Genomic DNA, 26973 nt, shown 5'->3' on the forward strand with positions numbered 1-26973 from the left:
AGGTGTGGTGGGAAGAATCACTATGATCCTAAATCTGTTATGTATGAAATGCATGAAACTTGTATACCTCAAATAAAATTTAAAGAAGATACAGAAATGTTCAAGTTTCAATTTCTTTTGTCAAATTTCCAATACATTTGCAGTGCTTTTATAGAGTTTTGGCTATTCATCTGAAAACACGTCTTGAAAAATAGTGTTTATATGAGAATTTCCTCTTTTTAATGTCTGCAAGGTCTGTAGCAATGCTTTTTTTTTTAATTCTCAGAATTTGCAATTAATTCATTCTCATGTTTTTGTCCATCAATCTTCCTAGACATATCAATTTGATCAGTCCTCTCAATGATGTAACTCTTGAATTTGATGATTTTGTTGGTTGTATACTTTTATTTCTAATTCACAAATTTCTACCCTAATTTTATTAAATGTCTTCATTCTATATCTTCTAGTTTCAAGACAACTCATTTTCTGTAATTTGTTGCCCTTGGGAAAACACATAGTGAGATGAATATTTAGCTTATTTATGATGTAACTTTCTCTTTACTGCAATATTCATTCAAAATTGTGACTCCATTTTCTGTATCTGTTGTGTGTTTATTCATGGGCCAGCTCCCACGGAATGGGAAATGGGAGGGAGCTAGAACTCCATCATCTCCCCTTGGGTCTCTCTGTGTGGTGACAGACACAGGGCTTGTGAGGCGAGGACAGCGAGATCATACATGATTTATTGTACTAAGAATCTGCCAGACAGCTCATCACATTGCCATGACTGTTGGAGGAGCATCTCCAGCCTGATGGGGTTTATTATTTCCCCTGGAGCTGACAGATCACTGCTTGGTGCAGAATTTAGGAGGGGGCAGTTTTCCCCTTTCTTAAGTCCATCCAGTGTCTAGGAGTCTTGTGCACATGCAAACATATAAAGGCAGCGCCTGTCTCTAACTGCTCCCAGATACACAGACTGACATACAGAAAGAGGTACACACAGTGACATCAAGTCCTGGTTCTGAGCAGGTAACAATAAAAATGGGAAATTCTGAAGTGCCATGCTGAATCTGTAACATATGGGTTTTTAAGAAGAAATACTTTCTATTTTCCCTGCAATGTTTAAATTCCTTTACTTGCCTCAGACTTCAAAAAGATCTGAGAGATGAGGAAGAAAGATAACTTGGCGTGGGTTATCTTTGGGGAAGCAATGAGTTTTAGTTTTATTCCATGCAAAGGGAGAGAAAGTGTGTCTCCCTGATTATTTCACGTGACCAACAACCTCAAAGGCAGGGGATCCAGTAAGCTGTGTGCAGGTGTTAGGATGTGGTTCACATGATAAGGGCAGTGCTGCCTCTGTCTGGCTTTGCAGGACCACTGGGTGGCTTTGGAGCAGGCTGGACTTGAGATTCTCTTGAGGCAAGAGATGTTTGGCTATTTCAACACCGAGCAAGGTGGATGACTTAATCTGCCAAGGTATTGGCACCAAATCAAAGGGACTTTAATTTTGAACATCAAAGAATAATATCAAGCAAAAGGGAGAGCACATAAAAGGAATATTTCTTTTCTTTGGAGCTAAAACAGGAGAAGGCATCTGAAGGAATGTGCACGGCCCATTAAGTTGTTTTCTGTAAAGATTTATAAATAATCTCAGCAAGTCATAACTCTATTCATTTTAACCTAATGTAGAATTGGAGGAAAAATCAAGTCTAGAAATGTGTGTGTGTGTCCATGTTTCCCCATAAAATCCCCCCTAAAGATCCAATCAAAACCAAAATCTTGCAGGACATCCAAGATGCCAAGATGGTCAATTACATGAAAATACTTATTCACTTATTAAATTCTGATGAAATGAAATATGTGAAGTTTACAACAAGGATTTTGGTTACAAAGTTCAGTGTCTCAGTAGATAAAACTTGGTCATTTAAGAGGGCATAGTGCATTGTTTTTAGAAACAGCCTTATTGAAATGAAATTACAACAACATGTAATTCATCCACTTAAAATTTACAGAGCAATAGTTTTGGCATATTCCAAGAGCTGTGCATCCATCCCCATGACAGACAACATTTCCATTACTCTAACAGGAAATTGCACACCCCTTAGATGTTACACCCTGGTTTCTCACCTACTAGCCCACCCTCATTGCAAATAGCCAGTAATCTCTATTTTTTCTTAGCTTTGTCTGTCCTGTGCTCTTCCTATCAGTGGAATCATGACTTTCCTCTTTCACATAATGTCACACTTTCAACATTCTTTGCAGTAGGATCATGACTGCATTCATTCATTTTTATTGCTAGATAGTATTTCACTGTGTGAGTATACAAATCTTGTGTATCTCTCACTTGATGGGCATTGAATCTTCATTTCCAAGATTCTGTGTGGATCTATCCATGTGTTCATATCTGTTGGGGTGACTGGGTCATGAGGCATAACTCTTAAATTCCTGAGGGTTTTCCAGGGTCTTTCAAGGTGACAACAGCTCAAGGATGCACCATAGGACTTTGTTTTGGTCCCCACTGGATTGTCTAGAACAGAAGATGAATCCCCAAAGGCCCTCAAGAAAGGTTAGACGAAGAAAATAAGTGAATATGCAAATTTCTCTTGTCCTCTGAAATCCTATGCCTCCTGGCCATCATTTCCCTCGGCTTTCTCTAAAAAATTAAGGCGTGAATCACACAATGGACCTTGATTCTAACCAAGTAAACACTTTAATTTCCTTACTTGCAGAATGGGGATAAATAGCCACATCACAGCAGAGTTATGACAAGGCTGAAATGTGAGTGCACACAGTATTTGGAAGCAATTTAAAAACTATGAAGTTTAGAGAAATGCCAGTGGGTGTTTCTATTTTGGCTCACGTTATTTCAATGGGGATTATCACTCTTCCTGTATGCAATCCAGAACAGATGCAAAAGGCACTGAGTCATTCCCACAGTTATCTTTGTCTTGTTAGCATTTCTTGGCAGTGGGGTATGAGCCTATATTGGTACCATCAAACATTTGCTCAGTTGATTCATCTCAATTGTGAGCATTCTATAGAGAGCGCCAAAGTCGCTGTCCTTGGTGCTGAATCTGCTCTTTGCTCAACCCTTTACTGCCAATCTCCAGGGCCCCCTTTGACCTCTGACTGCTGGTTATGACTCTCCAGTGGTGGGCAATGGAAGGTTAGTGTTATGTGGATAGAAAAGCAAAGGAATTTATGGGCCTCTTCACTCTGCTTTTCCATGGCTCAGCACTGTCTGCATCTCTTTCATGGAAGTCACAACTTCCATGTCTTTAAATTATTTTTTCTCATTGCCCCATCCCCAGTGTTTCAGCAGCTGCAGCCTTGTCTTTGGGTTGGGGCTATGGTGTCGGTGCAATGTCTTCCCATTGTCACTGGTTCCCTGGTGCCATACCATTTCCTTTCTTTCTTTCTTTCTTTCTTTCTTTCTTTCTTTCTTTCTTTCTTTCTTTCTTTCTTTCACTTGCCCAGTCTATTAAAATACTACCTTTATTAGATTCCATCCTACTCTGACTGTATCATGTATTTGCTATGGGGCTCCTAAAATATTTACCTGTAGTAATACTAAATGATAGTAACTAACAACTCATGCTCTTGATACAGCAGGTCCTGTTCTGGGTGCATTCACACAGGAAGCCAGTCTAATCTTCAATGGAATCACATGAGATACAGGCCGTTGTCACCTTACTTATTTTGTAGATAAAGAAATCAATGCATTGAGTGTACAATCTCCTTCCCCAATGTCATACAGGTAATAACTAGCAGAGCCAGAATTTAAACCCCATTGTGCTACTTAAGGAGGCGTGTTTCAATTTCTGTGTAATGTAGCCCATCTGTGGGATCCAGGATTGGAAAGGAGAATGGCTCAGGCTGGGAATTTCCTTAGCAAAATGTTGGCAGTGAGATTTACTACACTATTGTTTTTATTAGTTATCATTAATTGTGAGTGCACACATTCCATGTCGCTAGCTGACATCCTTGAGCCTGCACAGTGAGATTTTCCATGAATCCACGAAAGGAGCCCTGTGTGCCAGAGCAATGCATGCTCTTTAATGTGTGATTACTGCGGAAGTCCAGCGTTCTTTGTCCTGGATGATGTGATGCTAGGCAGGAGCAGGGATGATTTAGACACAATCAGAGTGCATTTTGCAAGCTCATTTTCACGTTAATAGGAACAGTAAAAGACTTTACAGGCATATTTACACCCAAGCCTCCCCATGCTTTAGAATCAACACAGAGGGTAAAAGAAGCTGATATATAAAGCACATTTTCTCTTTTATAAAATTATCTGAAGCTGCCTGTAGTGCTATGACTCTGGGGGAAAGACAGAAAAAATGGAAATAGCCCTTGTTGCCTGTTAGAAATTTTGTTTTATAAGCGTGAGTGATATCTTGTGCTGTAAATCAGATTGATTAAATAGCCTTATTAGATTTTATGTGTTCACACTTTTAAAGTTAATAACCACCCTCATATATTTAGGGATTATTCTCTGCAAGAAACTATTCCAACATTGTATACAACTTAACTCATTCCATCCCATAACAACACTGTCATGTAGGTTCTATTTTCATTCTGCTCTTGCAGACAAGGTATTAGAGGTGTAAGGGGTTATTTAGAATATTGTTATGCCACCAGGAGCTGAATATAGTTGTGGGACAATCTCCAAGATCCAGGTTCAAACACTTAGCTCGGTCACCCACGAACATTTCTACTTGATGTTCCATCACCTTATTTTTCCTTGTGACTTACATAAAAGCTTCTGGACCCACAAGACTAGAAGATGAATTGTAATATGAATCTTGTGAACATTACTGCACCTAATGCAAAGAACTGGCCTGAGTTACCAGCCAAAGGATCTCAAGGTGTAGTGAACTGACCAGGAGGAAATATCAGCAGGTGCGGGTGAATTTGGTCTTGGACTCTCCAAAAGGGCTTCAGTCAACCAGAACTGAATTCCATGGGAGAGTTCTAAGCATAACTTGTCTTTGAAGCTTCTGTCATCAGGGCCACGTCTTCCACAGGTGACTCAAAGGTGTGATAAATGGCTTATGGTTCTGGCAGGGGTATACCTGATTCTGCAAGGTAAAAGACAGGGCCCACAGTTGCAATGGAAATACTGCATGCTGCTCTAGTGAATACATATGGCAAAAAATAGTCTGTTCTGTCGCATGCCAACTCCTATGTTCCTGTCTTTGTCATTATCCTTTCTTAATTAAAAATGATGAGAAAGATGGTAATGATGTAGGTGATGAAGTCAGCGGTGGTAACAATGATGTCATGATGATAATGATGATGATGATGGTGGTGGTGGTAATGATAATAACAATGGTAGTGATGGTGATGGTGGTGGTGGTGAAGGTAATGAAGGTGATGATAGTGGTGGTGGTGGTGGTGGTTGTGGTGGAGGTGTTTGTGGTGAAGGTGATGATGTGATGATGTGATGATGATGATGATGATGGTGATGATGGTGAGGGTAATTATGATGATGATGGTGGAGGTGGTGGTGAAGGTGATGCTGTGATGATGATGGTGGTGGTGGTGATGGCGATGATGGTGGTGGTGGAGATGGTGGAGGTGTTTGTGGTGGTGGTGGTGATGGTGGAGGTGGTGGTGAAGGTGATGCTGTGATGATGATAGTGGTGGTGGTGATGGTGATGATGGTGGTGGGGTGATGGTGGAGGTGTTTGTGGTGGTGATGGCGATGATGGTGGTGGTGGAGATGGTGGAGGTGGTGGTGAAGGTGATGCTGTGATGATGATGGTGGTGGTGGTGATGGTGATGATGGTGGTGGGGTGATGGTGGAGGTGTTTGTGGTGGTGGTGGTGAAGGTGATGCTGTGATGATGATGGTGGTGGTGGTGATGGTGATGATGGTGGTGGGGTGATGGTGGAGGTGTTTGTGGTGGTGGTGGTGGAGGTGATGGTGGAGGTGTTTGTGGTGGTGGTGGTGATGGTGGAGGTGGTGGTGAAGGTGATGCTGTGACGATGATGGTGGTGGTGGTGATGGTGATGATGGTGGTGGTGGTGATGGTATATTGTAATGATGCCAGTTCAATTTTGTTGAGTTCTTTGCAGGTGCTAATCACCATGCTGAAAAATTGCAAGTAGCTTCTTTTTCAACTGAATTTATAACTGTCACAAATATCTTTATTATAAGCTGATAGAAATATAGATTGACAAAAGAAAACAAAACCACCTATATAAACATGTAATGTATACTGCCCAAGGTAAGCTCCCTTCTGGGCCATGGCATTTAGGTACAAATACATTAAGAATAGTATATTTTTTTAATGACTATAACCAAATGCAGTCTCCTTTCAATCTCTGGTGTGTGTGATCAAACACTACTTGGGCAGACATTTTTTAGAAAGTACTTTTGGTACTGTTTGCATAGAATAACTTTCCATGCTATCATGTTTTAAGAGACTCTCCTATAAGTATCATTTCATTTTGATCCAGAGAGACATTTATTTTTATCTTTTAATTAGGAGATTCAATCTCTTTACATGTAATGCAATCCCTAATGCATTTCGAGTAGAAACTTAGACTGCATTTTTTGTTTTTCTTGTCTGTTTAATCACTGGGTGGGCATTTGCACCGTGGTTCAGAGGCTCCTGGGGCTCCCATGTCCTGTACTGGAGTGCCTGGATCCAAGTCCAAAATCCATTTCCTGCTGGTGCTCATCCAGGGAGGCAGCAGGGATGTCTCAAGTGCTTGGACCCCTGCCACTCAGTGGGAGACAGGAACTGAGTTCTGGGCTCCTGGCTTCAGCCTGGAGTCTCAGGTTGCCCTGGGCATTTGTGGAGTGAACCAGAGCATGAAAGGTTTTCAGTCTGTCTCTGAACCTGTCTCTCTTTCAAATAAAATAAAAATAAACAAAAAAATTTTAAAAAGCTTACTTATATTTTCCTCTAAAATTTGGAAATTATAATTTTATGATTCTTTTAAATGATTACCATGGATATCACAATACAGATATTTGACATTGAAATTTTATATTGATTCTTACTATTCTCATCCAGGAGAAAGTGAAATCATAATTGTTTGACTTCATTGATGCTCCTTCTAATTACATAGCATGCACTATGCATTTTATTACGTATGTCTGTGTACATGTGTGAGCATGTGTATTTATGTATCTGTGCATATGTATTCAATATCTTGGTGATTTTTTGGTGATTATTTTATTATTTCTGTGTGGTTGTCATTCATTTCGTGTATTTGCACTTGTAATCCTTGAGATTTTTCCACTCATTCTGAAGATCTCTCGCTGTTCCTTCCTCCTGTGTGGGTCTTTTCATAACAACGGTAGCTTCCATTTGTTTGGAGAGTCCATATTTCACTACCATTTTTTAAAAAAGATTTACTTCTTTATTTGAAAGGCAGAGTGGCTGGGTGGGGGAGAGAGAGAGAGAGAGAGAGAGAGAGAGAGAGAGAGATTCCTTCCTCTGGTTCACTCCCCAAATGACTTTAATGGCCAGGGCTGGGCCAGGCTGAAGTCAGGAGACTGGAAATCCATCCAGGTCTCCCACGTGGGTGCAGGGGCCCAAGAACTTGAGCCGTTTTCCGCTGGTTTCCCAGGCACATTAGCAGGGAGCTGGATCAGAAGTGGAGCAGCCGGGACTTGAACCTGCACTCCTGTGGGATGTGGGTATTGCAGGCAGGGGCTTAACCAGCAGGTTCACAGCGTCAGCCCCACCATCCATTTAAGAGGTATTTTTGCTGAGGCATTTCCAGTCATTTTGGCTGAGAAGTCACCTGCCAATGTATATGAGAAGTTAGAAAGGTAATCAATTACCTCTAATCAGAAAGGTAACAGCGGTTGATGAAACAGCTTGACTTCGGGCCCGGACAGTGGTGGAGAAGGGCCTCAGATCGGCTCGAGCTCAAGTGTTCGTACAGTAGGGTGGGGACCACAGACGCACTCTCCTGCTGTGGTCTTAGAGTGGAAATCATTGCTTTTAGGTATCTCGCCTAAGGGACTCTCAATAACTGCCAATATCGTCATCGATAATGACAGAAAATGATAGAATTATCTCAGAACCCATTCTGTTCTCTGTATCCTCTGCTCACAGCAACACACAGAGCAGATTTAACTCCGTGAAAGTGATCAGACTTGATGTTCAAAGGTTGTTCTTGCTACTGTATTGTTCTCATCCAGTTCTTGCCAATCCCTTGCTCTTTGATGTGTATCACCCCCCTAAACACTCTCCTGCTGGCACTCCACACAGAACGTGGTCTCAGAGATCCAGGCTGTGTGAGCACACGGAGCTCCCCGAGAGGGAGGCCTCTCACGCTCTGACTTGGTCCCACACACGTTTCTCATCAGAAACTCTTTCCTGCTGGCTCAGCAGTTTCAACAGCATCTTCACAAGTCCTTACAGACACAGATGTTTGCAAACTTCACAGCTTGCATATTTTTCTATTAGAAACTAATTCCTGCACTAGCATCGCATGTGACCCCACCCCTTCCAGAGTGCCGTCTGTTTTGTTAGCTTTGTCGTTCAAATAGGGGATTGCTTGCTTGTTTTTCCTAGGGGGTGAATAAAGTTGAACTCCTCCCCACATGTCCTACACAACGATCACCATTCTTACTTCTCGTCTTCATTCCTCTGAAACCGAGCAAGGAGTTGAGCAAACAGGGGGGAGCTATCTCGAATTTTCTCCAAAGATGCTACTTTATCGACAATCACATCTTAGCTTTTGTTTTCATTATTATAAAAATGTATTTATTTGAAATGCAGAGAGAGAGTGAGAGCGAGAGTGAGAGAGAGAGCAAGAGTGAGAGCAAGAGAGAGAGAGAGAGAGAGAAGGAATATATCTTTGCTGTTCACTACTTTACTTCCCAAAGGTCTGTAACAGCCAGGGCTGGACCAGGAGGAAGCCGGGAGCGTCGCACTCCGTGCAGTCTCCCACACGGGGGCAGGGACCCAGGTACATCCAGTGAGGTCTGTGTCTCTCAGGGTGCACATTGGCAGGAAGCTGGACTCAGGAGCAGAGCCGGGTCTTGAACCCAGGAACTCTGACGTGGGACGCGAGTGTCCCAGCCTGCATTTTGAGAGGTGTGCAGCGTGCCGCTCCTGTGTGTATGCACACCTGTGCGCGCACACACACACACAGTCCTCTCCATCAGTCTTCCCAATACTCGCCTTATAGTCTTAGTTTTTTCCAAAGAACCCCTGGTGATTTCTCTGTCCCTTTGGCTTCCCTGAGACTCCGTCTCTCCTGTAACTTCTTTCCTTCCGTTTCTCATTCATTCTGATTTCTAAACGTCCTCTTTTCTAGAACGGACTTAGAGCTAGTGTTTCCTGTGATGTCATGTTAGTGCCCTCCCCTGGGTAGGCAATCCCAGGCTGTTACCTCTTCCACATGGTTTCCGTGGCCATTAAGTCCAAATGACGTGTATTGCGGTTACTTTTTAAAGTTATGAACTACAAATATGAGAAAGTTTTCATTCTCATTTTCAGTGTTTTCTGATTAAAAAGTGCTTCAATTTACATTAATTACGTGAACCTTCTGGAGATAATTAAAACAATGCTGTTTTGTGCTTGCCCGGAATACGTAGTCTCATTTACAGGTGTAGGGCTCTACGTGAATCTTTTCGTTACAGCTGACTCAGCTAGGTCGTGTGCGTCCTTATTAATTCTCTTCTTTTGCCTCATGCATCTGCAAATGAGATTGACTAAATCTCCCTGTCTTATAAATGATTTGCCAAATTTACCTAATAATTGTGACAATATTCGCATTACTTACATTGTGTGTTAGCGCGTGCGATTTCAGCTCACTGCACATTTCTGTTGATTGTTCTTCAATCATTACTTACAGTCTCGTCACAGCTGCAGCGTTTGTTTTGTTTTATTTTGTTTTTTGTTTTTGCCTTGAAAACCATTATCTCCAGAATTGGATAAAACTCCACCAGGTTTCCCGTGGTTGGTATTCACTGTGCACGATGTTTCCTGTATTTTCCGTGCCATTGTATTTTTAATGACTTTTGTTTTATGCTACGTTTAGTTTTACTCAAGAGGCAGAGAGACAGAGAGGCAGAGAGAGGGAGACACAGAAACGGAGAGTCATACAGACCAAAGACAAAGCTCTGTCTACTCTTTACTCTCCAAATGCCCACAGCAGCCAGGACCGGGCCAGGCTGGCGCCAGGTGCCAGGGATTCTGCTCAGGTCTGCAGGTGGGTGGACGAGACCCAACGCCTTGAGCTGCTGGCCAGGCTCTGCATCGGCAGGAAGTGGGGGCAGGGTCCAGGGGTGGGATCAAACCCAGACACTGTAGTCTTAAGTGCAAGGCCAAACACCCACCCCTGGGTTTGATTTCATAGATGTAGACGTCAGGATGCTATCCTATAATTTCAAATTGCGTGCTCCTAACCACACAACCGAAGCACAGAACGCCAGGAGCCGGCATTTAGCCTAGCTGTTAGATGCCTGTGTTCCACACGGAAGCACCTGGGATTGCTCCCCTGCTCCGACCCCTGAGCCCAGCTTCCAGGCGACACAGCGCTGGGAGCAGCAGCGAGGACCCAAGGAGAGGGCTTTCCATCAGCGCCGTGCGGGACCTGGGTTGGACTCTGCGCTCCGGGTTCCAATCCCACCCACTCCTGACCACTAAGGCCATTTGGGAAGTGAACAGGAGGCTGAGTGTGCACTCTCTCTCGCTCTCTCGCTCTCCCCCCCCTCTTGTCTTATGTCCTCTCTCTCTCTCCTCTCTCTGCCCCTATGTAAAATTGTGTATGTAAAAACTAAATTACCAGTGTTATGTATCATTACTGCTATATTACCTGAGATGCTGACATCACCTGACCTTTAATGTCCTCCAATTTCATCATGGTTAAGTTCATCCCAATTCTTACTGTTTTATGTTTAAAGCCTGCTTAACTTTACCTACCGTGTGCTATTTAGAGATGGACTTTAGAACACACCACTTGGGTTCTGATGCAAATTCCTAAACGGAAGCTGAGTTTTTTCCATCAACTTCAAACCATTCTGAGGTTTGGTCCTTCAGCCACACCTGCATTCGCTCTTCCTCCCCGTCCTGTAGAACATTTGCTCGCTCCGGCCTCCAGGTCTCTTCACTTCCTGAGTATTTTTGGTGCTTTGTCTCTGTGTTGTGTTCTGGGAAGTTTCCTAAGATCTATGTTCCAGTTTATTAATTCTGCCTTCCCCTCAGTGCTTGTTTTTTAAGGGGAAAATACCTCCATGTCTCTCTCTCTATTCCTATGTGTAGATCCACATGTCTATATCTACATCCATCTCTCTCAGCACCCACACCTACACCTGCATCCGTGTGTGCATAGACACACATGGGTACATTTTTGCATATGTCCATACGTGTAGGGGATAAGTACGTACATTTAAGATGGTTTATTATGGCAAACAGAGGGGGAGAGAGAGAGACAGAGAGAGAGAGAGATTATCCACCTGCTAGTTCGCTTTCTAAATCCCTTCAGACCAGGCTGAAGACAGGAGCCCAGAACTCAACCTGGGTCTCCCCCGTGGGTGGCAGGGACCCAAATACTGGAGCCGTCACCTGCTGCCTCCCAGGATGCACTTTGGCAGGAAGCTGGATCAGGAACAGAAATGGGGCTTGAAGTCAGGCATTCCCATTCCGATACGGCACGTGGCTGTCCCGTGTGGCATCTGTGCCACGGAATCCGATCACCGCCTCGTGTCTGACAGTAATTCTGAAAGCAGTGCTGTGCCGCGGTTAACGGACTCTGGATTCCAACTGGGCCATGCAGGTGATAATACTAATACCCACAGTTACACCTTCAGAAGGGTCAGTTATGCGCATGACGTGCGGCTGTGTCCCTACAGACACTGATGCCACTCACAAGGACTCTCTGGAGCCCCGCCTCTGCACCAGTTACTTTTTTTTTTTTTTTTTTTGACAGGCAGAGTGGATAGTGAGAGAGAGACAGAGAGAAAGGTCTTCCTTTTTGCCGTTGGTTCACCCTCCAGTGGCCGCTGCGGCCGGCGCATCTCGCTGATCCGAAGCCAGGAGCCAGGTGCTTCTCCTGGTCTCCCATGCGAGTGCAGGGCCCAAGGACCTGGGCCATCCTCCACTGCCTTCCTGGGCCATAGCAGAGAGCTGGCCTGGAAGAGGGGCAACCGGGATAGAATCCGGCGCCCCGACCGGGACTAGAACCTGGGGTGCCGGCGCTGCAAGGCGGAGGATTAGCCTGTTAAGCCACGGCCGCTACTTTTAAAAGCGCAGCCTCACCCACAAACTGTGGAGCAGCCATCTCATCGTGATCCGTAAGGAGTCGAGGGTGTACTTACAGCAGCTGATGCTGCAAGATGGGTCCTGCAGGAGCCTCGGTGGCCAGGGGTAGAGGAGTCGATGTTTCTCCTACTACTGTCCACCAGGAAAAAAGAATACACCTCATTCCTAGCCTATCATATACCAGCCATTCATACAGGAGCTTTTAATGGTTTAAAAGCACTCATGGGGGCCGGTGCTGTGGCATAGTAGGTAAAGCCTCCACCTGCGGCACCGGCGTCCCATATGGGTGCCTGTTCTGACTGTGTCCTGGCTGTTGCACTTCTGATCCAGCTCTCTGCTGTGGTCTGGGAAAGCAGCAGCAGATGACCCAAGTCCTTGGGCCCCTGCACCCATGTGGGATACCGGGAAGAAGCTCCTGGCTCCTGGCTTCGGATAGGCCCAGCTGTGACCATTGCAGCCATTTGGGGAGTGAACCAGCGGATGGAAGACCTTGTGTCTGTCTCTCCCTCTCTCTGTAGCTCCACCTCTCAATAGATAAATAAAATCCTTTTTTTTTTAAAAAACAAGCACTCACGTAGCATTGAGTCTCTTCCGTGTGCCAGGCACTCCTCAGAGGTCGGAGAGGTGGGGTGCGCACCCCGGGTCATCCGGAGGAGCCCCGCTGGCCGACCGTGCATCTGGCCGTGTTTCCTTCTAATGCAAGCTGGTGACCCTGTAGGCTCCCTCTGCTGCTGCACAACGGCCGAGCTCCGGCTGGACAGCATCACTCTGCTGTTCTGGAAGCCGAGTCTAACGTGGCTTTTCCTGGGATAACCTCCAGGTGGCCTCAGAGGGCTGCGTCTTCGGAAACTTGGGGTGACGCCAACTCTTGGTCGTTTTTGGCTTTTGGAGGCTGTGCTGCATGGCTGCTGGCCACACTGCCCTGGCCTCTGCTCTCATCCCGCCGTCTTCTCTCTCTGTTGCCATCTCCTGGGGACCCAGGGACCTTTGTGATCCCAGGGGGTCCAACCAGACAAGCCAGGATAACACCTCCATCTCTCCCTTTGCCACGTGAGGAACCATGTTCCTGGGTCCCGGAATGACAACGTGGGCATCTTTGGGGAGCAGTTTTTCTGCCTGGGACAGAGATCAACATTTCAATACCCACACGTTTGCCTTGTCTCCTCCTAACTACATCATAGACTTTAGTTAATAATGGGGAATGCACGTGGCAAATGCAGGGGTCAGTAAGACAGCACCCTGGATGGCCCCAAGGGACAGCTGGGAATCCTGCTCTGGCCTTTCAGCAGCTCTGTAAGCCCCGAGCTGCTCCAAAATAAAATTATATTAAAATTGCATTTCCCACTGCTCTTGGTGATGCCGAGAGTCAGTACAGGGCGGAACGTTCCAGCGCGGTGCAGTGGGCTGACGGTAAGTCCGGGCACCCCCTCCTGTTAATTAAAGTGCCCACAATGACCGGCTTCATTCCTTGCTGTCACCTCTCTGGTGGCTTTTGGAATCTGAGAGTGTGACTCTTGATTAAAAGTAATTACACAGATAATTGCATGATTGCCCCTGTGGTCGTACTGTGCAGGCAGAGGCCGGCGAGTTCCGTGGGGGTCTCCGTGGGGAGACCTCACCTCTCGTCAGCTCATCACCTCGCCTCCCTCCTTATCGGGTGGGGAGCCAGGTCTGACCGGGCAGGCAGGTGGAACTTCTGCCCCTCTCTGCGCTTTCTAGATTGAAGTCATTTCAAGCTCTGTTGAATAAAGGCTCGTCTTCGCCGGCCGATGCCCGTGTTTTCTGGCTTCAGCGCTTCTGTTGTGGGAGCTTAAATGCTTCAAGAATGGTTACATAAGAGCCGGACAAGTCGCTGCAGCTCCCGTGTGGGAGGAGAGCCAGGGGAGAGCAGGTTGTTAAAGCTGGTGTACAGTATGCCTGTGGCTAAGAATAACAGAAGCCCTGGTGTTGTAACTGGAAGCGAGGTGCTGGGACGTTACAACGTTCAATTATCTCGATGCTTCGAGGCAAATGTTCCCAGGGCAGAACTACCGGCTGCTTGAGCTCGACAAGCGAGGCTGTGTTTCCTGAGTGCTGCGCGTTGGGGGCAGGCAGAAGCACATGGCATCCAGCCTGTCACCCCCTTGCCACTCTCCCTTCCAATTAACACACCTGTTACTAATCCCAGGAGAGCTGGTGCCCTTTAAGGTCGTGTAAGGGCAAAAGGAGGTGCAGATCCAGGGGGCGATATCACAGGGCCATCGGGGGCCGCGTACAATTGGTGACCTTTTCTGGGCTCCGTTTTGAACCATAGGTCTTGGCATTACAACATCGCAACCTCATTTCCTCATGTCTATCCCGGCTTCTTTGCCACGCTAACCATCCCTGTTACCCTTTCTCAGTGAAAATTCAGAGGTAAGGACACACGGCCACATTCGCCGGCGCAGAGCCATATTGAGCTCATCTGTTTCACGCTAAGATGTCGGCCTCACAGCAATCGCCACTGCCAGTCACGTGACGTCCACATGATGTCGCTGACTCCTCGCCATGAGCTGCTGATGACAGACAACGTCTCCCTGGGGAAGCAGTGACGGGCTGGGGCCCCCCCGGTCAAATCTGGCCCCTCTCTTGCCTTTGTAAATAAAGTTTTATTGGGACACCATCATGCTCAACGACCTATGTGTTGGCTACCATTGTTTTCCCACCAGAAAGGTGGCGCTCAGCGGGTGCGAATCTGTCCACGTGACCTGTAACAAGCTTTGCCGGTGAGAAGAGCTTGCCGGTGTCGGTCTGAAGAAAGCTTCAGTGTTTCCCCTGCTTTCCAGAGGAGGAAATGAAGGCCTCAAGGAAGTCATCTGGACAAGATCACAGAGCTTGCAAACAGGAGGCCCGGCTCCAGCCTCTCCACCTGACCAGGGTCAAGGTCTCTCCACCCGAAGGCCACACATCCTGCCAGCCAGCAGCAGCCAGCAGCCCAGTCTTCCGAGCGTGGTGCTTCTCTTCAACTGCAGGGACGTAGCTTTCCAAAGAGATTTCCCGAGCCTATGAGGCCATTTGGCCACAGGAACTCAGTACACTTGGGAAGACAGCAGCCTGCTGGTGACACGAGGGCAGCGGGATCTCAAGGCCTCGGCTTCTGTCCTTGTCTGGAAGCAGAGAGACAGGAAAACAGATGAGGAAAGAGTTCCCGTCCACTCCCCAGGGACCGACAGCAGCCAGGGCCAGGCTGCGGCCTGGAGCCCAGGGCTCCATCCAGGTTCCCCAGGGACTGACAGCAGCCAGGGCCGGGCTGCGGCCTGGAGCCCAGGGCTCCATCCAGGTTCCCCAGGGACCGACAGCAGCCAGGGCCGGGCTGCGGCCTGGAGCCCAGGGCTCCATCCAGGTTCCCCAGGGACTGACAGCAGCCAGGGCCGGGCTGCGGCCTGGAGCCCAGGGCTCCATCCAGGTTCCCCAGGGACCGACAGCAGCCAGGGCCGGGCTGCGGCCTGGAGCCCAGGGCTCCATCCAGGTTCCCCAGGGACCGACAGCAGCCAGGGCCGGGCTGCGGCCTGGAGCCCAGGGCTCCATCCAGGTTCCCCAGGGACCGACAGCAGCCAGGGCCGGGCTGCGGCCTGGAGCCCAGGGCTCCATCCAGGTCTCCCACAGGGTGGCAGGGCTCAAGGACACGCCCAGGTTCCATCTGCAGGAAGCTGGGAGGAAGAGGTGGGGTGGGACTCCAGCCAGACCCCTGATTTGGGACCTGGGCACCCAAGGGGCCTCCCCACTGCACCAAACGCTTGCTCCTGTTTCTACCATTTTTAGCATCTGAGTACTTTTGTTTCCAGTTAATTTTCCACACCTATTCCTTTAGCAAACTTCACAGTATACTCACTGACGCCATTGTTTAATGAGGTTAGCGCCATCTCCCCGGGCTCCCAGGAGTCACACTGGCTCACTTCCCTTTGAGCGGCTAGTGGTTTCCGAAGAGGAAACACTGCCATCTGGGAGTGTCCTGAGGGGTACTGTCAGTGGGAGCCGGGCTGTGGGCTCCGTTCATGAAGAACTCTGCGAGTCACACACACACAGACACACACATACACACACACAGACATACACTCACACACAGACACATACACACAGACACACACACTGACACATACACACACAGAGACACACACAGACTCATACACTCACATGCACACACATATACACACTCACATACACACTCACACACAGACACACACACTCACACAGATACACACATACAGACACACACTCACGCACAAAGACACACACTCACAGAGACACACACACTCAGAGAAACACACACAGACACACACACACACGTCAGCCGGCTTCTCTGTGCTTCAGCTCCCTCATCTGAAGGTGGGCATGGCCGTGGGCCATGCGCAGATTACATAGTGCCCGGTGCACTTGAGGCTTCGCGTGCGTCTGCTGATCTGTGCGGGAGGGGAGCAGACGCAGCCCTACCCACCCTGCTGTAGCTACAGCTCCTGTAACTGACGCCTCGGGGTCTGGGCGTGGATATGGCTCCCTTCTCGACAGCCGGGGGGACATGGTGACAGATGCGGGCACCCTGAAGTCCGCAGGGCTCTTTGCTCCTGGACCGACGGCCCCGTGTGTGGTTGTGCTGCCCACGGGCATTGGGGCTGTATCCTTACCCCCACACCGTGAGTCAGCCTGCCATCCCGCCAAGGGACAGCATACATGGAGACCTACTTAAACCCAGCGATCCCGTGGTAGCATGGCTGAGCTATTGACAGGACGTGAATTAACTTCTTTGTCTGACACAATGTGGAATTCTAGAACAGGAATCTGTTCCCCACCATCCAGTCTAAACCGGCTTTAGTTCTCGAGCCAACAAGCTTGAGAAATAGATAAAACTCAAAAAGCACCAGCGGGTTCAGACCTTCGCTAGGTGAGATGAGCCGGTCGGAGAAGCCAGGCCTGGGCGGGGCCCGAGAGAAGTCAGAATCGCGGAGACGGGAATCTCTGTAAGGACTGTGCTGGGGGCGGGGGCGCGGGACCTGCGTAAGGGGCACGGAGTTCAGTTTTGCCAATGAAAACGGTCCTGGAGGTTGCTGGGTCCACAGCGGGAATGCGCCGAGCACTGCTGAGCTGCACACCTACACACGGTCAGGACAGCTCACCCACCGCTGTCTGTGTTCTCCCACAATCCCCGCCCCCCAAACCCTAAAACTCAGCCACTTAAAACAAAGCCCACCCTACCAGCACCACCCACGACAGCGCACTGGGTCAGTCCAAGCCGCTAGAAACTTTCGGGAGGAGTTGTTTCAGGCGGGAAATGAGGGGTTGGCTCAGAGGCGGGGACCGGGAAAGCAGCTGGAGGGGCTGCTGGGGTCCCTGCACGCAGTGCCAGCCACCTGCACAGCACACGGGGATGCTGGGAGCAAGGCAGGAAACCACGGCAGCACCTGCCTCACCGTGCACCAAGCCCGCTCCACCGGCGCCCACCTCGGGGGAGCAGTACTGCCTGCTCGCCCTCCTTTTGCGGCTCAGGCCAGGCACCAGCGGGCACTGCAGCGGCAAAGGGCCCCGGGCCGTCCCAGACGGAGTTTCAGAAGCACAGAAGTCATACAGGGTTCGTAGGCCAATCCTGGAATCCTGGGACGGTACAAATGCAGAGGCAAACCCACCCAGGCTGGAGTGATGACTGTCTTTCAGGAAATGTATCCGGCGAGGTGGGAAGAGCAGCGTGAGTCCGAGACAAGGATTTCACTAAGGCAGCCCTGCAAAGTGGGGGTACAGAGACCATATTCAGGGAGCAGAGCCGACGATGGGAGCCTCCAAAGGCTTGCTCCTCCTGGCCAGGTCTCTCCTAGCAGCTTCCAAGGACTTCAGATGTTACAGGTTAAACCTGTTGTGCGAGTGTTTTACTCCCTCTCCTTGGGGGATTTGGTTGGCTACCATCTTGGAAATTATACCCAGAAACAAACCCACCTTCCGAGTTTTCTGTTAAATAGTCTTTAATGTGCATATTTTTGGTCTCGTGTACTTCTGCCATTTTTGGCTTACTTAGACACAATCCCAAACCTCTGAGCCTTTCAAAATTCAGTCCCGGGCAGAGGTGTGCACCACGCATCCTAGACAAGGCGGGTGAAGATTAATGCCAGCGCCTTAAAGCGAAGAACATCTGAATCAACAGAATTTCCTCCATCGCTCACTGCGAGTTGCAGGCAGAGAATGTATTCGTTTGCTCAATAGACTTTTTGTTATTATCTGCAAGACACCCCTGATTGGTGCAAATAATAAGCTTTTCACCAGGGCTGTTGGAAGGCGGGAGCGAGGCGCTCCATAGTGACCAACGCAATCAAAACATTTCAGGCGCCAGTACTTCTGAAATCTGGGGAGAGGACCTTTTGGTTCTGGGCTGTTGCAAACCGCATGTAGTGTTGAGCACATCACACTGAGCGCCACTGGGGGGACCTGTGCGGGAGAGCGAAGGTTCTGGGACAGCGTCCTTGCAGCTTGAGCCCCTTGCTCGCTGGAATCCCCCTGTGCTTTGTGTCTGCCAGTCACATTGGCCCAGGCGTGGGCGGGTTTTCTGCAATGCCATGGTTTCCCTCTGTGTGTGAACTTAGGGACCCTTGGTGAGCCAGCGTGGTCTTTCTGTCCTCACGGACAGGCAGGAGAACGAATGGCGAAGTCGCCTGTACACGCCTTCTCTTCGTGACTGTGTACTGACATCGGACGCTTTCCTAGCCACGAAAGATGGTGGATTGGTTTCTGGGGGCGTACATAGCGTTTTTCCCTTGCAACTGCCCGCGATGAGACGTAGACCTAAGGTTTTCTTAGCAGGGTCTGGCAGGACCAGCGAGAGGACCTCCCCCGTCCTCCTCTTCAGCCCCGTCTCATTCTCTTCCCGCTCACGCAGGATGTACCAGACATGCTGGCCGCACCTGTGCTCTCCCACATCTGCCTTGGGCCATGTCCCCAGCGGGTTCCTCCTCTCCCTTCCTGTCTCAGACTGGAGCTTGCCCCAGGGAGCCCTCCTGGTCGCCACGCAGGCCAGGGGCTCCCCTGTCCTGAGCTCTGCTTCGGTGCCCGTGTTCTGCCTCTACAGAGCAGGCACTGTTGCCCATGGGTCCGTAGGTCGTGGCCTCGCTTTTCACTCCCCTCTTCTGCTGGGGAGCCAGGTGCTCACAGAGCACGTGGGTTTCTCCTCATCCCCAGGGTGTGCTCAGGAATCCGAACACTGGGCACAACAAGTGTTTGTTCAATAAGTTGACACATCAATTGAAATTAGTTTTAATAGCTCTATGATAAGCTAATACATACACATTCTTATTAAAGCTGCTGTTTATACTGATGGAATTTTCTATGAGAAATATAACCAGGTTCTTGGCTTTTTCTGTTACAGATCAGCAACACACAACAGATCTTCAAAATTCATGGGAAATGCGTATTATGACAAAGCCAAGCCTGAATTTCAAACTTTTTTGCACCTAAATAAACGCATTTTTAAATTCCAATTTCCCTGCGCTCTCTCAAGCCCCCTCACTCTTCCTAACGGGTTCCCAGGGTGTGGACGTTGTGAGACGCCACCGCAGGGCTGTGCTCCAGGCTCCCCTGGACCTGGGCTCGCAGAGGAACTTCAGCCACCCCCACAATGCGCTCAGCATCATGCAGGAAAACCCAGGAGGGGCCTGGCTTTGGAAGCGGCTTCCTCCAGCCACTCAGGCGTTCTCATCAAGACCTCACCCTCCACGCCTGCACTCCACAGCCGTCCGTGAGCATCTCACAGGCGCCAGTCCTGGTGTTGGCACCCCGAGGTGTACATGGACAGCCTGCTCCCGTGGAGCTGAGAGTCCAGTGGAGCGTGGCGTGAGGGCCAAGCGGGGTTCACACTCTTGGCTGTGCTCGTCTCTGAAGCAGGTTCTCTCCACGGCCGAATTCCATTCTCCCAGCAACAAGTTTGATTAAGACGAGGGCTGCTTGTTTGTCCAGCCTCACGAGTGTTGCAGGACAAGCCTGGACAAGGGCTGCGCTGGGTCCTGCTCTGAGCTCTGAACGGACCCCGGTGGCAAGGTCATAAAATGCCATAATTTCCTACACCTTAGGAAGGCGTTGGCCCCGGCTAAGCACACAGATGGGCGGTGGGAGGAGATTCTCTGTGAGGTCTGGGATGCCGGCGGTGGGAGGCACGGTGCTCCCAGTGAGACAGAGAGCACGGAGCTTACTTTCTAAGGACACAGCTCAGCCGTGAGATAAGAATTCACAGAGTGCAGCTGTTTTTAGGGCTTCTGATGCAACTGCTGATTATCTTCCGCGGGGCCACTGTACGTGTGCACTCATTCTCGCGCGATGTTTTAAAGTGATAGAAGACTTTAACAATGCTCAGCCTAGACCAAGTTGATTTGTGATAACGAGGGCTTTCTCTAGAGGCGCTAGCCTGATACCGTCCATTAGTCCGAGTTTCAATTACGGCCAACCTGAGGCCGTGGTATTAGCTTTCAGACACAGCGAGATAAAGAAAGAAAGAGAAAGAGCGAGAAGTAAGCAGAGATGGATCATCCCTGGGGAACATGGAGCCGTCTCCCATGCAGACGACGCCTCAGCTGTCCCATTCCACTCGGTAATGGCGTGGATAACTCTCCGGGAAGATGGCCACGCTCTCCCGTTCTCCCTGGTGAGAAGATCAATATCAGGTTTTTAAACAATGCCTTCTCCCAGGTAACACTGAAGTCAAATAAAAGGGAACCGAAAGCAGAAAGGAACAACAGCAAAAGAAATCCAAGGTGGTTGTCTCATGATCAAGTCCATGAGCAGGAGAAAGGGCACTGGAGAAGCGGATCAGATTAGCCAGCCGTCCAGCTTTGGGAGCTGCCAAGCCACCTCGCCTCTCGGCCTGCACTGCCTGTAAGAAACACCTCTGGTGGGGGCCGAGCCCTCTGGGAAGGGTGTTTGCAGCCAGCTCCCTCACCATGGTGGGGGAGAAGCCAATAAAGTGCTGCTGCCCCTGGGAGGGGCCTCGTGCAGGGCCCGCCCCCGCGTTTGACGGATGGGAAGTCCCCAGCTGCAGTCTCCCTGGCTAGTGGGGCCCCAAGGCTTCCTTTGCTGTCTCTCTCCCTCCTGCTGACCTTGAAACTTGAGCACAGCCCCTGGGGTTTGCATGCCTGTGTCTCCTGGTCTCCATGGCAACGCACCAGGAAACCAGAGCAGAGACAGAGGCTCAGGGTCCACTTGTGCATGATCCTTTTGACCTAAATCAGAGCTGTTCGGTCCTGGGTCTAGGGACCAGTGAAGGCGCACACTGCGTTGTTGTGCACTGAACGACACAGAGCAGCATCTGGGCTCCACCCACGAGTGCCAGCAGCCTTCTCCAGCTGTGCCGACGCGAACGAGCACTGTCCACTCTCACTTGTCAAAAACAACTTTATTCTCTGAGGTTTTGCTCGGTGGCCGCGGGGAAGCTGGGGAGTCTCTTGGGAGGCACGGCATGAGGAAGCAAAGCAGCCACGATTCAACACGTGCTTGACTGAGACGGCGTTGACCCGACGCACCAAGGCTTTCGGTTTCTGCTTTTACAGAGGTACCAGGTGCTTTGCAAATGATCAGCAAAGAGCCTTGAAATGCACAAACCAGAAAATGGAAGACCATGCTCCCGTCACGGTTCTCCTGAGGAGAATGTCCCCAGCCTTCTCACGCCCGGCTGCATGGACGGCAGCCTTCTCACGCCCGGCTGCATGGACGGCAAAGAGGTGGCTCAGAGGTTAGGACAGTCTCGAGCCTTCCTTGAGGAAGCCAGGGGGAAGGCGCACGTCCCCTGCTGGCCCTTCTGTTGGGCGCTCGTCCGGTGCACAGCCCCGGCACACTCTTGCTTGACTGCATCCCGGTGACACCGCCCTTCCACGGGCCCGGCTTGCTTGGGACCTGGCTGGCCACCCTCACTCTGTGCGCGCTCTCTCCTGCCTGGCTTGCAGAGTCTCTGCCTGCAACTTTATTATGCATTTCACTTTCCATTCTATTACCCATCGCTTTGTCTCCCTTTCTTCTTTTCCTCCACTTGCTATCCTAGGCCCTCAGTAGCACTTCATGAAATAATACAGACACATATCAGTGACCTGAGAGTCTCTGTTGAGCCATCATGCGCCCATGGCAGACATGGCTAATCACTCCCAGCTCATTCCCATCAAGGTCACACGTGACATCTGGGTTCCTTTTATTGATGCTGCCAAGGCTTCAGCACTACGGCTGTCATTCTTCCTGCAAAGCCTGGCACCCGTCGCCTTAGAAACAGAGGGGCTTTCTGATAACAAGGTTATTCAAACAGCTTGGACAAAATAAGAAATTTTGCTGAGGGGAACAGAGAGACGGTTTTGAAAACACAGCTCTTCACTTGTGTTTTAGTTCTACCTCCACAACTTCCTACCCATGCGATCTTCAGGAAATTCTGCCACCTCGCTGTGTGTGAGTTTCCTTGTGGGCAAAGTGAGGGTGACCACAGAGCCGTTCCAGGTGTGGCAGGTAGTGATGGAGGGAGCCCCTGAGTGCTGAGCCATCACACTTAGAGCCTGGCCTGCTGGGTACAATCGTGTGTGTGTGTGTGTGTGTGACCACACTGCCTTGTTTTACTAACTTAGAGCCACATACATGCGAGGGATCAATATCTCCTTTACATCAGCATCAACACCCAGGACTGTTCTCTACTTTTTTTTTTTATTATTTGACAGGCATAGTTAGTGAGAGAGAGAGAGAGAGAGAGAGAGAGAGAGAGAGAGAGAAAGGTCTTCCTTCCATTGGTTCACCCCCCAAATGGCCACTATGGCCGGCGTTGTGCCAGTCCAAAGCAAGGAGCCAGGTGCTTCCTCCTGGTCTCCCATGCGGATGCAGGGCCCAAACACCTGGGCCATCCTCCACTGCCTTCCCGGGCCACAGCAGAGAGCTGGACTGGAACAGGAGCAGCTGGGACTAGAACCGGCGCCCACATGGGATGCTGGAGCTTTAATAGGAGGATTAACCAATTGAGCCACGGCGCCGGCCCCTGTTCTTTACTGTCAGGGGAAACACTAGACATTTCAAGGTGGAAGTCCCCAAAAACGACAACCCATGTGAGAAGCACATTTTATATCAGGACGCGGCGCGTGGTCGCACACGTTCGAAACCGAAGCAGAACCTGCTCGTGTGCACAGACCCCGCCCTGCAGCGTGCCGGGCACCGCTCACTGTCGCGAGGCTGCTCCGTGCTGCTCTGCTCCGTCTCTCCAAGTGGGTGCTGATCCAGCAGGGTCCTCGTACGCTGCTTTATCTGCAGAGTGGCCGGGAAGAGGCTCTGGCAGGCAGCCCTGGCTCTGGGAACACTGGTTTGGCATGTGCCTTGCTGAGGTCGGGGGCTGCTGGCCCCGGAGCAGGGGCCCGGCCTTCTAAGGCTGTCAACATGGGCTCCTCTTGAGAACAATCGTGCCTGCACTGACAGTTCGATAAATGAAATAAATCCACGCACAGAATAAAATAAAGCAGAGAAGGTCACGCTGAAGAAATCCCGGAAACAACCTCCATCGCACAATAAAATGGCTAAAACAACGTCTCTGGCCCAGAAACCGTGAGCTCGCTGGCTTAGGCATGGCAGGCTAAGCAGACACGGAGACCGCCCCCACCAGGGGGTGCAGCCACGGTTCTGTGGGGGTGAGGGGGCTGCTGCCTGGACGCCGGGGCACTTCTCCATCAACCTGACGGCTGCTGCCTCCAGCGGTACCCAGCGTTACCCCGAGGGAACTGGAACTCAGCGACTCATCTTGGTGCCTCTTGGTGCCTCTTCGACTAAGATAAAGCTTAATCGAAAGATCCAAGCAGCGTTCAGAGTCGCGTTTACTGCAGATTCGGATTCCCTAGGAATGAAGGTGAGGGTTGCTCTACAGACAAAGGCTCTGGAATGATCACTCTCCTGGTTGAGGGCCAGAACGGTGCACGGTAGAATGGATTGCAGAACAATGTCGTGTGTTCAGCACACAGGAGGGAGATGAGCCCTGTGTGCCTCTGTGCACCTTGTCTCCCCTTGTTCTACATCTGTGTGAATTGTGTCAAGCAGTTTCTTCTTTTCCTTCTTAGTATTCCGTGTGAGAAGTACATTCTACCATTTGGATTTAGGTCACAGAACAGCCAGAGGGACCGTGACAAAACGGAGGCATAACTTCTGTGGCCACGATGGCCACGGAGACCCTGAGACGGGCGCTCTCTGTTTCAGGAGAGGCATCGGCTTGCGTCACTGGCACAAAGGGCTTAGGCGACAGGGGACTCAGTACTGGGAGGGAGCCAGTGGCCCCTGCCTCGATGGCCAAGCGTGTGGCCAAGAAAGAACCGACTTGGAGAAGGGCCACCCCAACTCTGAGGCCCAGGGCCATCGAGGAAGAGGTGGAAAAGTTCCCTGAGGCACCACAGGCTGGAACTAGCAAGCAAAAAAATCCCCACAGGCATCCCAACAGAACTCGCAGGAATGGTCTAGGCCCAGGTCTCCCTGGACCACAGCCTGGAGCTGCCCCCCGAAAGCAGGGGGCAGAGTGTGCTCCTCTTCTTTCCCATGAGAAATGAGCGACATTTGCAGGTCCCACCAAGACAGTCACAATGCAGGCAACACAGAGGGGTTTGGGACCGTGAATCAGGACCCTGGTCACCGGTTCACGCCCCTTCTTCTACCAGCAAGCTTCTCGCACATCCACCTGCCCGTGTTTAAAACCATGGAAAACCAGCCTGTGTCTCCACCTTCCGACCCACCTGGTCACAGCTGTAGGGGCAGGACATCCTGCCATCTGCCTCCCAAGCCACGCCTTAAGATGTAGCCCTTGTCTACACTCTTGGGGCACAGTGGTTTTCTACTTACTATTTGCTGAAGTCTTCATTTAGTGAGGGGTTGAGCTTGTGGTTATAAAGAAAAGTGAAAGCATGCCATTGTGAAAGTTAAAGGAAAAATAAGAAAAGGAGGAGGCGGGAGGGAGGAAGGTTATGGTGAGAAGCATCGTTATGCTCTTAAAACTGTACATATGAAATATAGGAAATTTGTTCTCTTTATATAAAATAGTTTAAAAAACCCACGAGTCTGCAGATATATTCCTGCCTTCAGACTGAGCTCGAATGGAACCGAGACTCAGGATTTAAACATTAGTGGAAGACACACGTGGGCGGGAGAATGGGTTGAAGATGCCACGCCCATGTCATCAGATTGTCAGGGGCCCTGATACCACATTCAGGTTTCTCTAGGGGCTTGGGGCTCGGGGCTCAGACTCTTGGCCATGTTGTGATAAGGACATGAGGCCAGGTCATGGGGAGCCAAGGTGCCATGAGCACACCCTGTGCTCTCTCCTGCCACGTGGGTCATGCAGCCTGGGAAGTCCTCACAGCTGTGCAAGTGCAGTGAACCCTGGACCACCCAGGGAAGCCCATGGGACGCTGAACATCCGAGCTTATGGGTGCTGGTGACACAGGCACCTCTGCCAAGCAGGTGCCAGACGCCAGGCTTCGAGAAGAAAGCAGGCGTTCCAGGTAAGCCGGTTTGTTTGTGCAAAGCTTCTGGACCCGGGGGCCTCTCTCGCACGTGATGTCCCCAAGTCCAAGTCCCCAGACACCAGCCAAGAGCTAAGGACAGCAGACTCAGTCTGGCTGTGTCAGCCTCTCTCTGCACACAGCCAAACATGCAATCTGGAAAATTCTGTAGAACATCGCTTTGTGAAATAAAGATTTATTTTATTTATTAGAAAGGCGGGATGACAGAGGGAGAGACAGAGAAAGAGATCTTCCTTCTGCTGGTTCACTCCCCTAATGGGCCAGGCTGAAGCCAGGAGTTCAGAACTCCATTTGGGTCTCCCACGGATATCGGGGGCCCAAGCATGTGGCCCATCTTCTGCTTCCCCAGGGGGCTGGGTCAGAGCAGCTGGGACTTAACCCAGGACTCCAATATGGGATGCTGGTGTCACAAGCAGAGGTTAACTTCCTGTGCCACAATTCTGGCCCCAAAAGTAACTTTGTAGAAACAAATTCATGACGTGGATGAAAAGAAGTATGCGAACGTGTGGCAGGTTAACAGGGATTTAGGAAAACACCAACGGAAAAACGTCCGTCTCACCTGAACCTCGATTCCAACTCGCCCGACTCAGGCAGACACCCTGGAGCTAGTGGGGCCCCGCGCCCAGCTGGCTCCTGGGTGAGACTGGGTGATTATCGATGATTCCGTCATCCAGGGAAGTGTCCCCTGGCTGATTGTGAGATGTCTCGAATACCAAGAACCCCTGGAACACTTAGAGATAAGCTGGATGGAGGTCTGGAAATTGGGAACACAGTCTGAGTCCATGGTGAGAGGTACAGCAAACGGAGCGTGCCATCGTCCGCCGTCATTCTCTGAGGCGCACAGGGAGAGCCTCACTCTCCTCTCCACCTTCGTGCCTATTTCAAAGTTTCCATTTTAAAAAGGTGAAAGTAGCCGAAGATACACTGTTGCCTTGCAAGGGAATGCTGGGACAACCCTCCAGGAGCCAAAAACATGAAAGCAGGAATATCAGGGAGTGGCCAAGTGACCTGGAGCTCTCAGGAGATAGACACAGGTCACGCGCTGGCGCTTCCAGAGCTCCGTGTGGGTGTGGACGATCGTCTGCTGGCTCTGTGTGCCGGCCCTGTGACAGAAGGTCAGCTGCTTTTCCTTTCCAAGAATTGCTTTCTGAACACCTGTGTGCACACACAAAGGCAGCACACACAAGTGAAAACTAACTGGTGGTAACTAGCCGTTTGCTAATTCTCTGAAGTCACTGGACTTGAGCCCTGATGAGTGTG

The sequence above is a fragment of the Lepus europaeus genome, chromosome 23 (assembly GCF_033115175.1).
Source record: "Lepus europaeus isolate LE1 chromosome 23, mLepTim1.pri, whole genome shotgun sequence".
NCBI classification, from domain to species: Eukaryota; Metazoa; Chordata; class Mammalia; order Lagomorpha; family Leporidae; genus Lepus; species Lepus europaeus.